Source organism: Aedes aegypti, chromosome 1, assembly GCF_002204515.2.
Source record: "Aedes aegypti strain LVP_AGWG chromosome 1, AaegL5.0 Primary Assembly, whole genome shotgun sequence".
Lineage (NCBI taxonomy): Eukaryota > Metazoa > Arthropoda > Insecta > Diptera > Culicidae > Aedes > Aedes aegypti.
This window is the reverse complement of record NC_035107.1, coordinates 214,739,665-214,753,557: the sequence shown is the minus strand read 5'-3', so window position 1 is coordinate 214,753,557 and position 13,893 is coordinate 214,739,665. Positions and strand designations below refer to the sequence as shown.

At 37.7% G+C, this 13,893-nt stretch overlaps 1 protein-coding gene across 3 annotated transcripts in view; it reads right to left on the bottom strand.

Moving 5' to 3' along the window:
- The window catches only part of LOC5577062, a 338,285-nt gene that overhangs the window by 269,534 nt on the left and 54,858 nt on the right, over positions 1–13,893 (bottom strand). Inside the window, exon 1 of one of the 3 annotated variants that reach the window (XM_021857531.1) lies at positions 1,634–1,670. The exons of the other annotated variants lie outside the window; for them this stretch is intronic. The gene's annotated coding sequence lies outside the window, so the exon portion shown is untranslated. Of the gene's footprint in view, positions 1–1,633; positions 1,671–13,893 lie in introns of those variants that run through there. 3 annotated transcript variants of the gene reach the window in all.

Here is a 13,893-nt window from a genome sequence, read left to right as displayed (position 1 = left end):
TCTGAGAGGATCTTTCTTAGTTCCTGAAAGAAGCTTTCTCAGCTTCGGAGAGAATTTATCTCAGCTTCTGAGAGAAGCTCTCCCAGCGTCCGTTAAGGTGAAGATGAATCGAAGCCAAAGTTCAAATTTTCAAGAGCACGGATCTGGAGAACCAAACAGCCGTTTAAGCTGAAAACTTAATCGATTGGTCACTAGCTGGTGATGACCAATCGATTAGGTTTTCAGCTTAATCGGGTGTTTGGTTCTCCAGATCCGTGCTCTTGAAAATTTCAATTTTGGCTTCGATTTATCTTCACCTTAAAAGCTTGCCCAGCTTCCAAGAAAAGCTTTCCCAGCTTTCAAGAGAAGCTTCCCTGGTTTGCGAGAGAAGCTTCCACAGCTTCTGAGAAAAGCTTGCTGAATTGCTTTGAGAAGCTTCTTAGCTTCTGAAATAAGCTTTCCAGCTGCTGAGAGAACCTTTCACAGCTTCTGAAAAAAGCTTTACCAGCTTCTGAGAGAAGCTTTCCAGCTTCTGACAGAAATGCTTTCCTAGCTTCTGAAAGAAACTTTCGCAGCTTCTGAGAGAAGCTTTTCCAGCTCTTGGGAGAAGTTTGCTCAGCTTCTGAGCAAAGCTTTCTCAGCGCCTAAAAAAGCTTTTCATGCTCTGGAGCGAAGCTTTCCCACCTTTCGAGAGATGCTTTCTCAGTTCCTGGAAGAAGATTTTATAGCCAAACGATGAGAGAAGCTTACGCATTAAAATGAAAACATGCACCGCTACTCGAAGAAACTTTCCAAATTTTTGAGAGAAACTATCCAAATAGCACTTTAATTCGCCCTGCGTGCCAATATAGTGCTGAGATGCCATATTTTAGCCGTAAAATAGCCCTATAAGACCAAAAAGGCGCTTAAGCGGGCTAGTGGTTACTTGGGTTTCCAGCTTTCAAACTTTTCAAGCTACTGAGCGAAGCTCTCCCAGCTTTTGGGAGAAGCTTTTGAGAGAAGCTTCCGAGAGTATGCGACCCATTTTCTGAAAGAAGCATTCCCAGCTTCAGGTAGAAGATTTCCCAGTTTTTTGAATAAGCTTTATCAGCTTCTGAGTGTATCTCTCTAAGCTTCTGAGAGAAGCTTTCCCAGGTTCTAAGAGAAACTTCTAAACATCAAACTTCTGAGAAAAGCTATATCTGCTTCTGAGAGCAGCTTTCTAATTTTTTGAGACAAATTTTCTCAGCTTCTTGTATAAGCTTTCTCTGATTATGAGAGATTTCTTTACATTTTCTGAGAGAAGCTTGCTCTGCTTTTGTGTGAAGCATTTTCAGCTTCTGTGATGAACATTCTCGGATTCTGAGGGAAGCTTTCTCGGCTTCTCAAAGTATTTTCTCATATTTTGAGTGAAGTTTTATAAATTTTCTATAAATCATTTTCAGCTTCTACGAAAAAAAAGAAAGAAAGAAAGAATTTTCTGTTTCCAAGAAAAGCTTCTAAGCTTCTGCGTTTGACAATTCTTTCACTGGAAGCTTAGAATAAAGCAGAACTTTTTTCAGATGCTGAAATACCATTCCCTATAGTCGTACACAAGGAAATGATATCTTACCTTATTGCGAATTAGTTTATCTAACATTTGATAAGCTTTCAAATTGGGAGTTGTGTGATTTACCTTTTAGTTTATTTTTCGTCCGATACACAAACCGGTAATTACCTGAAATAGAAGAAAAGAAATATATGAAACAATTTGTACTTGCGGTAAGGGATCATTGAATAAGTATTTTAGCAGAAAGAGAGGGTATATAAAAACAGCATACTCCTACTCACAAAAGGATTGTTAGGATAAAATCTTATTTCAGATTTCCTGTAATTGATTTATCAAGTTTTTTTTTTACAAATTTTAGCCTTAATTATCATGTGAAAAACAATAATTAATTATCATGTGATTAAAACAGAATTATCAGTTTGTTTAGTTGAATTGAAGTTATGAAATTAGATCGAAGTAAAAGATAAGATTTTTTTCAAAATGAAATCTTACCTTCGGGATGAAGTTTAATAGAAAATCTCACTATGTCTTACAATTAGGGTATGAGATCAAACGCCTAGCAAAAAAAAAAATTGCTGATGTAATTATTGAGCAAGTCCTAGAGCAATTTTCAATTAACATCATGTAATTTTGATCAACAAATAAGCATAGGCTTTCCCAAGCACATCCACTCAAATCTCAAAACTTTGCCATTGATTACAAGGTTTCTCTCAACTGCCCTCAAATGTGGTGCTAACAAACAGTTTTGAAAAGTTTCCAACTGACGATAGTAAGGTCGGACACAACCTTGTGAAAGGCGGGTCCCGGTGATGACGGCAAGTGATGATGGCAAAAGTTTCCCAAACAAGGTTGAGGAACTTTCTGGGGGAGTGGACCCTTTTCTGGTGACTTTTCACATGGGAGGCGAACAATGACTTCTGAACTTTACTGAGGACGGAGCAGTTTTGTGTTTTGCGATTCTTTTAAATCTATTCAGTGCTTTGGCACTTTGTTTCCAGAAGAGAAATAATTCTGTCGACTAGACTGACTGGTAGTATTGTAGTGGCACTCAATAATTATAAAGATTCTCTGGTTTCAATCCAGCCACTCTATAAAGAATTATTTTTAGGTTACTTATTTTATAGAAATTTAATTCTTGGTAACTAAATTCGACATCCATTGGCACTTGAAGTTGGTCAATATTTCTTGCTTCAACTCAAGTATCGTTTCGTCTCAGCAGATAATGCGAAACAGTGCAGGTAGGTCAAACAGCAAGCCACTCTACCATTATTGATTTACGTTCCTTTCTGATCACACCGGATACTGAAGACACAGTGACGTACACAAGATTTGTTTTGACGAAAAACTTTTTTTGTAACCTGGATCCAAACTCAAAAAAGATCCAAACTTTTTTGTTTATGGGATTGATCGTCTGAATGGAGCATGTGGTGGAGTAGCCATCATCATTCATTGACGTACAAAACATCAACTTTTTTCGTCATTCGAAGCCAATTTTTTTGAAACTTTGAGCGTTTCTGCAGAAACACACCTTGGTGATTTTTTTTATTATTTCATTAAATTTCATCGCTGCCTATTTGCATTTTCAATGCACCGGGTAGCAAGTTAATTTGCTTCAAACTGACTTGCGGGAATTGATTCGCGATAAGTCCAAATTTTTTGTCAGCATAGACTACGAAAAAAAATTACGTCATTTCCAAAAGATTACCTTTCAACCCCCCTCTTGAAATCATCTACTACATCATCGTTATCTGGGGGTGAAAGGTTCCACCTCCCACAATGTTGTTAACACATAAATAACGTCCGCTTACACTCGAACGACTTTCAATTTTCGTAGAATGAGGATACGGGCCTCGGGAAGACGAAGAGACGAGAAGGAATCGCCCTACGTGTCAAAGGCAGCAGTAAATTGGCATTAGATCAAAGCACCGAGCCAATGCTGCGCAGGCTCTGGCTGTCTCGTGAAAGATTTATGAATTCGTTTGAAGTTGGATCACACAAATTTACGGATGTAATTAAGTTAACTGATTCGCAAATATTGACAGTTAGCCGGAATCTTCTCCGGTTTCACGTTCTTCCGGCCTTCCCAGAATCTCCCAAGTAAACGAATGGAGGTACGTCATGTGGGAAGAGATTCCTTTCGAATGTGGATAGAGCACTGTGCCAACGACAAACAGAAAATGAAAACCCACTTTTCCAGCCAACAAAATCCGACGAAGTGAGAAACCCGACGTGGAACATTTGGAAAAGTTCCTCCCGCGCTCGTATAGGGGAAACTGAATACCTGACAAGGTGTTATATTCCTCTCTGCCTGCTTCCCTAGAGCGGATAAAAACATCTGTCGGACATCGTTGATTCAAAGAAAACTTTTCGTAGCTGAAGCTAGTTCTAGTTGAACGAGTAGCTTCATCTGAGTTAGATTTTTTTACAACGAAAATAGACAATTCAAAACAGACTTCATCCATCTCAAATCTCAAAGGGACCGAAAAAGCTTTAAGCGGACTGCACTTAACAAGATTTGACCAACGTCGAAAAGTTAAACTTCCCGTCAAAAGCATAGAAGCTGATTGAAAGCGACTCCCACGGATGAGAGAAAGGGGACGAACCGAAAGTTTCCACACGATTAATGGACGAAAATCTAGCATCGAGTACCCGGTTGTCAACCCTGACTGAAACGAGGTCAGAAAACTTGATCCTTGTTTGAGGACGATGCTCGTTTTGTCTTTGGACAATGAAGCAAGATGTGATGATGTGCGCTAATGGGTGCTAATCAGTGGCTGAAGTATTATGTTGTCTTCACTAATGATGTAGGAATTAAAAGAGAATATCAAAAAACATACACATTGAATTTGAATTGCACTTGGATTGCATTTGAATTGAATTTGGATTCAATTTGAATTTTCAGCTTCTGATAGATGCTTTCTCAGCTTCTAAGAGAAGCTTTCTCAGATTCAAAGAGAAGCTTTTTCAGCTTCTAGGAGAAGCTTTCACAGCTTCTGAGGAAAGCTCTGAAAGAAGCTTTCTCAACATCTGAGAGAAGTTTTCTCAGCTTCTGAGCTGCCTCAGATTTTTGCAGAAGCTTTCTCAGCTTCTGTGAGAAGTATATTCAACTTCTGGAAGAAGCTATATAAGCTTTCTCAGCTTCTGTGAGAAGTATATTCAACTTCTGGAAGAAGCTATATAAGCTTTCTCAGCTTCTGAGTAAATATTTCGCAACTTCTGGGAGAATCTTCCTCAGCTGCTATCGAGAAGCTTTTTCATCTTCTAAGAGATGCTTTCTCTGCTTCTGTGAGAAGCTTTTTCAGCTTCTGTGAGAAGCTTTTTCAGCTTCTGAGAAAAGTTTTTTTCAGCTTCTTAGAGAAGCTTTTTCAGTTTCTGAGAGAAGCATCATCAGCTTTCGATAAAAGCTTTCTATTTAGGGAGAAGCTTTCTCAGCTTCTGAGAAAAGCTTTCAAGCTTCTGAGAGAAGCTTTTTCAGCTTCTCAGAGAAGCTTTTTCAGCTTCTGAGAGAAGCTTTTTCAGTTTATGAGAGAAGTTTCATCAGCTTCTGATAGAAGCTTTCTATTTTGAGAGAAGCTTTCTCAGCTTCTAAGAGAAGCTTCCTCAGCTTCGAAGATACGCTTTTTGCTTCTGAGAGAAGCTTTCTCAGCTTCTGAAAAAAGCTTTCTCAGCATCTAAGAAAAGCTTTTTCAGCTTCTGAGAGACATTTTTTCGGCTTCTGAGAGAAGCTTTTCCAGCTTCGGAGAGAAGCTTTCTCAGTTTCTGAGAGAAGTTGTTTCAGCTTCTGAGAAAAGCATCATCAGCTTCTGATAGAAGCTTTCTATTTTGAGAGGAGCTTTCTAAGCTTCTGAGAGAAGCTTTCTCAGCTATTCAAAGAAGCTTTCTCAGCTTTTCAAAGATGCTTTCTCGGCTTCTAAGAAAAGCTTTTTGCTTCTAAGAGATGCTTTCTCAGCTTCTGAGAGAAGTTTTCTCAGCTTCTGAGAGAAGCTTTCTCAGCATCTGAAAAAAGCTTTCTCAGCTTCTGAGAAAAGCTTTTTCAGCTTCTAAGAGACAATTTGTCGGCTTCTGAGAGAAGCTTTCTCAGCTTCTGAAAGAAACTTTCTCAGCTTCTAAGAGAAGCTCTCCTAGCTTCTGAGAAAAGTTTTCACAAGTTCTGAGAGAAGTTCTCTCAGCTTCTAAGAGAAGCTTTCTCAGCTTCTGAGAGAAGCTTTCTCAGCTTCTGAGAGAAGCTTTCTCAGCTTCTGAGAGAAACTTTCTCAGCCTCTGAAAGAAGCTTTCTCAGCTTCTGAGAGAAGCTTTCCCAGCTTCTGAGAAAAGCTTTCTCAGCGTCTGAGAGAAGCTTTTTCAGCTTCTGAGAGAAGCTTTCTCAGCGTCTGAAAGAAGCTTTCTCAGCTTCTGAGAAAAGCTTTCGCAGCTTCTGAGAAAAGCATTTTCATCTTCTGAGAAAAGCTTTTTCAGCTTCTGAGAGACATTTTTTCGGCTTTTAAGAGAAGCTTTCTCAGCTTCGGAGAGAAGCTTTTTCAACTTCTGAGAGAAGCTTTTTCAGCTTCTAAAAGAAGCTTTCCTAGCTTCTGAAAAAAGTTTTCACAGCTACTGAGAGAAGCTTTCTCGGCTTCTGAGAAAAGCTTTCTCAGCTTTTGTGAGAAGTTTTCTCAGCTTCTGAGAAAAGCTTTCTCAGCTTCTGGAAAAAGCTTCCTCAACGTATGAAAAAAGCTTTTTCAGCTTCTGAGAGACATTTTTTCAGCTTCGGAGAGAAGCTTTTTCAGCTTCGGAGAGAAGCTTTTTCAGCTTCTGAAAGAAGCTTTCTCAGCTTCTAAGAGAAGCTTTCCTAGCTTCTGAGAAAAGTTTTCATAGCTTCTGAGAGTAGCTCTCTCAGCTTCTAAGAGAAGCTTTTTCAGCTGCTGAGAGAAGCATTCTCAGCTTATGAGAAAAGCTTTCTCAGCTTCTGAGAAAAGCTCTCTCAGCTTCTGAAAGAAGTTTTCTCAGCTTCTCAGAGAAGCTTTTTCAGCTTCTGAGAGAAGCTTTTTCAGCTTCTGAGAGAAGCTTTCTCAGCTTCTGAGAGAAGCTTTCCTAGCTTCTGAGAAAAGTTTTCACAGCTTCTAAAATAAGGTTTTCCAGCTTCAGAGAGAAGCATCTTCAGCTTCTGAGAGAAGCTTTCTCAGCGTCTGAGAGAAGCTTTCTCAGCTTCTGAGAAAAGCTTTCTCAGCTTCTGAGAGAAGCTTTCTCAGCTTCTGAGAGACATTTTTTCGGCTTCTTAGAGAAGCTTTTTCAGCTTCTGATGAAGCTTTCTATTTTGAGAAAAGCTTTCTCTGCTTCTGAGAAAAGCTTTCTCAGCGTCTGAGAGAAGCTTTCTCAGCTTTTGTAAGAAGCTTTCTCAGCTTCTGAGAGAAGCTTTCTCAGCTTCTGTAAGAAGCTTTCTCAGCTTCTGTAAGAAGCTTTCTCAGCTTTTGTAAGAAGCTTTCTCAGCTTCTGTGAGGAGCTTTCTTAGCTTCTTTGAGGAGCTTTTCCAGCTTCTTTCAGAAGCTTTCCAGTTTCTGTGGGAAGCTTTCTCAACTTCTGAGAGAAACTTTCCCAGCTTCTGAGAGAGAAGCTTTTTTAGCTTCTGAGAGAAGCTTTCTCATCTTCTGAGAGAAGATTTCTCAGCATCTGAATGAAGATTTCTTAGCTTCAGAGAGAAGCTTTGTCAGTTTCTGAGAGACGTTATCTCAGCTCCTGAGAGAAGCTTTTTCAGCTTCGGAGAGAAGCTTTTTCAGCTTCTGAGAGAAGCTTTTTCAGCTTCAGAGAGAAGCTTTTTCAGCTTCAAAGAGAAGCTTTTTCAGCTTTTGAGAGAAGCTTTTTCAGCTTCTGTCTGAGAGAAGCTTTTTCAGCATCTGAGAGAAGTTTTTTCAGCTTTTTAGAGAAGCTTTCTCAGCTTCTGAGAGAAGCTTTCTCAGCTTCTCAGAGAAGCTATTTCAGCTTCTGAGATTTTTGTATCGATTTCGAGCTTTTTTAAGCTTTTGATCTTGATATTACGATTTCGTAGTTTTGATTTTCAAATTTTGGTTTGGTGATTTCAAAGATTTAAATTTCGAATCCAGATTTCAATTTTAAATATTGAGATTTTTTTTCTAAAGTTTTAAATTCAAGTCAAAATTTAGACTTTTATCTTAACTTTTCGGTGTTATGATTTGAATTTCTATTTTATTGTACTTAAAAATATTAAATGTAGTGGCTACAGCACATGCTTCTCACGCCGAGTTGATTTTATGGCGATGACTTCTTTAGGAATGTAAGTTATGCCGTCTGTTCTTAGATAAACTGAGTTGGGATTGAAAATCTCATAATGAAGAGATAAAAAAATAGATTGATGATTCAAAATTTAGAATTCTAGACTTTAAGTTTACGAGTTAGTTAGTTGAAGAATTCTTTTAAGATATATCTATTCAAATATTTCGTTTGGAGACTTCAATTGCGAGATTTAAATTTCGAGATATTGATTTGAGATTTAGGTTACGTGATTTAAGTTTTTAAATTCCAAATTTCGAGATTTTGGTGCCGTTTTTATTCATATTACGGACAGCTTCAAATTCCGGACACTCTCGTTTGTATGGGAAACATTTCACACGAAATGTCTCAATTTTCGCCATCCAAAAGTTCTCATTTTCGAGGCTTGTTCTATTAGGTTTTTTCCATAAATATCATTGCAAATTTATAATGCCCAACTACCTTAGACGTCTTTTAAGTGGTTGAACGATTTCAATTGATGATTTGACTGTTCCATTAATGATTATCATGAGCTGTCCGTAATTCGAATCAAAGCGTCCGGAATATGAGGCAAAAGTGAGGGAGCGTCCGGAATAAGAATCATGAAAAGGCCACACGTTTTGATTTATTTAAAATTATTCAAGTTGTGGACGCGTATTCTTTACCCACCATCCGAAAGTTAAGGGCTTCCGACGCTCGATAACGTTAAAAAATCATACAGAATGATTTATTTTGTATGGGTCAAGCTGGGTTATACTTCTCTGAGGCCTTAAGTGTCCGTAATATGAATCAAAACGGTATCCAGGTTTCGACTTTCAAATTTTGCTTTCAAATTTTGCTTTCAAAATTTCAATTGCGAAAATCGTAACTAAGAAATCATTATCTCGAAATCTCGAGATAAAAACATCAAATTACCATCTCTAATTCAAATTAACACCAATAATCGAATCCCGTAACCGAATCTTGAAATCGAATATGCCACTTTGAAAAAAATCTCGAAAGTTGAAAGAAGCGAAATTTTGGAATTCAAACACCTATATCAGTGATATTTAAATATCAACAATTCAGTTTTTTTTTTAAATTTTGGTTTCGAGTCTTTTATTAAAAGCCACATATTTGATTGCAAGATTCGGTTTTGAGATTTAAAAATTTGATTTTTTAATTTTCAGATTTTGATTTGTAGTTGTTGATATCGAGGTTTTAAGATAATGATGATAAAGTTTCAAATTTTATTATCAATGGTTTTTGATATTCGATATCAAGACTTCTATTCTGTAATTTTGATTTTTGAATTGCAAATCCCAGATTTAAATTTAAATTTTGAGATTTCATTGTTAGAATTTAAATTTCAAGTAGTTCTGTCGATTTAAAGATATCAAGTTTAGGATCTTAACTTTGAGATTTCAATTTTGAATAATTATTTCCGTGATTTCATGTTTGAGGTTTCCATTCAATTCTAGAATTCAATTTCAAAATTTTTATTTCCAGTTTAAAATTTCGAGATTACGATTCCAAGATGTCGATTTTGAAATTTCGATTGCAAGATTTTAGTTTCTACATTTGGAAACCGAAATTTCGATTTACAGATTTTGAGATTTATATTTCAGAATTTTCACGATTTCCATTTCCTGATTTTGATTTTGATGTTTAGATTTTGAGAATATAATTTTGGGATTCTTGATTTGAATTTCGAGATCAACATCTCTTATTATGGGCTTCATAGCGATGAATGCACAGCTATCCAGCAAGGCAAAGTTGAAGGTCGTGTCATTTGGTAAAAGCTCTCAGTTAATTACTGTAGAAGGGCTCATAAAAACACTAAGCTGTGAAGTAGGCTCTAAGCCAGTGGAGACGTAATATCAGAGAGAAGAAGAGGAAGACGAATAAAAGTCGAAAATTTGACTTCGAGCTTTAATCGTTGAGATTCCGATTTCAACATTAGGATTTCGATATTTTTTTACTATATGGCGACCGTGTCTTTTTACGCGATGCCGGGTTTCAACATTACGATATCAAAATTCAACTGCGAGATTTAATTTTGTAGATTTAACATACGAAATTAGTTTTTACAGATTTCAAGATTCCTATTTCAAGATTTTCTTTTCATTGTTTCGATTTTAACATTAAGATTTGGATAATATAATTCCAAGGTTTTAATTTTAAGATTAAACTTCAACGATTTTAATTTTGACGTCCCAGATCATTTAGGATTTTGATTCTGAGATTTAGCTCTTTAATATTGCAAGTCTGGATTTCGGATTGAGATTTACCCCTAGAGATTCCGATTTCGAGAAATTGATTTCTATTTCAGCTTTTTTGCTATATGGCGACCGTATCATATTTGTGATTTAATTTTTCTTTCGATAATAAGATGTCGATATTGAGATTTCTATTTTTAATTTTCAATTGCTAGATTTAAATTTCTAGATATCAAAAACAATCTACAAAGCGAAGCCATGCTGAAGGTGTCTGGGTTCGATTCCCGGTCCGTACAGGATCTTTTCGTTATGGAAATTTCTTTGACCTCCCCGAGCATAGAGTATCATTGTACCTGCCACACGATATACGAATGTGAAAATGGCGACTTTGGCAAAGAAAACTTTCAGATAATAATTGTGGAAGTGCTCATTGAATACTAAGCTGAGATGCAGATTCTGTTCCAATGAGGACGTATTGCCAAAAAGAAGAAGATTTTAAGGTTTCGGTTGCAAAATTTTCATTTCCTGATGTCGATCTTGTACTTTTTTTGTCCAGTAGGTGATTTCAAGATTAGGATTATGTGTTTACAATATTTTAGGTTTTAAATTTATATTTTATGATTTTGAGATTTCCATCAAAGAGAATCCGGCTTCGAGATATTGATTTCATTGTTTTTTTTTTGCTAAATGGCGACCGTGCAACTATCGTATTGTTTCGTAATGTTACCTGAAACTTTCGAATTTCCTCAAAAAGTCATATATATTGAGTTATTCATCGAAATGCAGTTTCCATTTATAACTTACTCATACAAAGCCACAGATGCATTATTCTACACAACTGGAAAAGTCCACTTTTCTCGCATTCATCGTCGAATCTAATCGAAAAATCCCATCTCAAAATTGCCCGGACACATGTCATTAACAACCATTATTCGAAGTTCCGCTTCGGGCGACCGCTCGCTCTGCCATCTACTGCCTCAAGGCAACTCAAATGAAGTCCATCGCCTTTCGGTTTTACCTACGCAAGAACCAGAGCCCTCTCTCAATTTCACGCAAGCAATAAACGTCGTTTCCGAAATTCTGACCAAGCATGTATGTAGTCAGCAAGTGCCCTGAATCCAAAATGAGAACCATCGACAGGCTTCCACCGGCAAAAGCAAAGGTTAACGAGCTTGTGAAATGTGTGATGATTATTATTACGGGTGGTGCGTCGGAACTTGTCCAGAACAGACCCTCGTCTAAATGTTGCTGCTGCCATCAGTGTGCCATTTATATGCAGATTAGGATGGAGCGGAAAGGATATGGCGACGTTTCTCTGGAGCTCAGTTTTGATGGTGATTCTCGGTAGCAACAAGGTGCATCCAGATAATTGATGTCCATTGTAGGTCTTGAAGCAGAGCATCAACTGAGAAGCTGTTAGATTAAAGGAGGTTTGATGTAATTGACTTATCCGGCTAGTTGCACAACCCATAAACATATTTCGTCCATTTCACCACGTTTGTGCTGATTTCCGGTTAAGGTGTAAATACGAATTTGGTAGATTCGTTTGGCTTGACTTGGTTTCAAAGCCCTCAAATATCATATCATCACATTGACGCATTTGCTTCGTTTGATTTCGGTTGACTTTACAACCGTATTCTGACGAATGGACATAAGCGCCATTTCGATTTTCGTCTTATTTTGTCATATATCTGCAGAAATAATCGAAATCGTAAGGCGTAATCTGGTAATTCTGCAACATGTAGTTATAAGAACTTTTTCCCAGTAAACGTTTTGGAGAATAAATGTCCACAACTATTCAATGGTTTTTGTTTGACAGCCAAAAAAGGGATGAATTAAAAATGGCGCTTACGCCAGTGTGCCAGATAACGGCCGCATAACTCTCCTTGCCAACCAACGTTCGCTCTTCTAATCGTCATACAACATCCACTCCATTTCCGTTTCATGCGCCGCAACAACAGAAACTGGAATCCTTTGCATCAGACGATGGGATTGAGCATCGCGCACTTAGGCATCCTGCAAAGCGTTGCATCCGAGAAAATTGCAATTTGTTCAAGCATAGCGGAAAAGGAAAAATATGTAAACCGTATTCACATGGTGTATGCAGTTTTTTCTCTACATTCTTGTGACCGACAGAGTCCTTCAGTATGTATAGTAGTCACAGGAAGCGGAAATTTGATTTCGCTTCGCACTGAGTGTATCATCTGTTACGTGAGAATCTACCCGTAGGATTTTTAAAAATCTAGAGTACGCTTTGAAAGTGGCGTATGCACTTTCGTCAGCAAAATCGTTTCAGCTGTAACGTATAATAAATTACTGTAGATTACTGTTTTGTATAACATATTCAATACTAAATTTCCCAAATAGTTGTTTTTTTTAGGCATTTGAAATTTATATACAATCTAATCAAAGCGAAAAAGTTAACTTGCGTTTATTGGTCCTGAATGATTGCAAACAAGAATCATACAATTTTCTACTGTCTCTCAGCTCTTCTGTTGTGAAAGCAACCGTTCTCATGTGGAAAGGTCTCATCAATGTTCGACTCTCATCAATGTTCGGCTGCCGAAAGATTTTTCAGAACCATCACATTCCGTAAATATAATTTTTAATCGATTTTCAGCTCGATTTAAATGCAAAAAAAAAGTTATCAAGCGAACTTCCATTACGAAAAAATCCTTTACCGACCGAGAATCGTATCTAGACACTTTTAGCATTGCTTTGTAGTCGAGGACGTTACCACTAGGCTAAAGAAGGTCCTGCATTTCGTTTCATATCGACATTAAAAATCGGAGGACATTGGTAACATAGTAAAGCCATAATGAAGATGTCTGGTTTCAATACAGGGTCAGCCCAGAATCTTTTCCTTGACTTCCCTTGGCACAAAGTATCAAAGTGCCTACCACATGATATACGAATTTGAAAATAGCAACCTAGACGATGCCCACCAGTGCGTTCACAGATGCGTGCATAAAATAAATACGCAAAGCGGTTCTATTTTAGCTATTCTTTCATTTCTGCATTTCTGATCGTTAATATCAAGGTTGATAGAGTACGACCCTGCTTCCGCACCGATAGTTTCTATTGCCCATTGCACGGTGACGTCATCAGAAAATCGTCCCTTTTCCCTCCTTCGGGGAATCTGAAAACAACGTTGCCAGTACCTGTCAAACTTTTTGCAGAGCGACAGAGAGAGAATTTCGTCGTGAAATGCCTAATTCTTGCTTCTTGTTTATCATTATTGACAGCTACAGTGTTTGCACGACATAACGTGAAGTGTTTGTTCCGCATTGTTTGGACGTTTAGACAAAAAGTATCGCTAATGAATTCCTTTGATTATTTCAACCAGGAATCCCACCGGAATTTTCTTCAGAAATTCATCCGGTGATTTTTTCAAAAAATCCTATCCCATGAACTCCTCGTAAGGTTTCCCCTCCGGGGTCGAGGATTTCCTCTATGGAGTTCCACCAAAAATCCTCCGGAGATTTGTTTTTCAAGAACTCTTCCGGGATTGTTTTTGCAGCTCCACCGGGAATTCCTTCGGATTTTCTCCATAATTCGTCCTGATTTTTTTTTCGAAATATCTCCAGAATTTTCCAGAGTTCCTCAAGTACAGGCAAACCTCCATGAATCGATTACTGAAGTTCCCATCGACTCATAGAACAGAAATGCTTTGGAAAGTTGATTGAGAGGACCATCAAAGTAAACATGAAATGAAATTCTTCTGAAATTGCTTCGAATAATTCACTACATTCCCTCCGGGAGTTTGTCCAGAGTTCCTCAGAAAATTTCTCAAAAGTTTCTCCGGGAATTTCTCTAGACTTCTTCTGGGAATTTTGGGAATTCCTCTAAAAATTATTTCGGATTTCCATCGGCAATTCTTCTGGATATCATTCAGCAATTCCTCGGAACGTCCTCCGGCTTTCACCGGCAATTCTTCTAGGTTTCTTC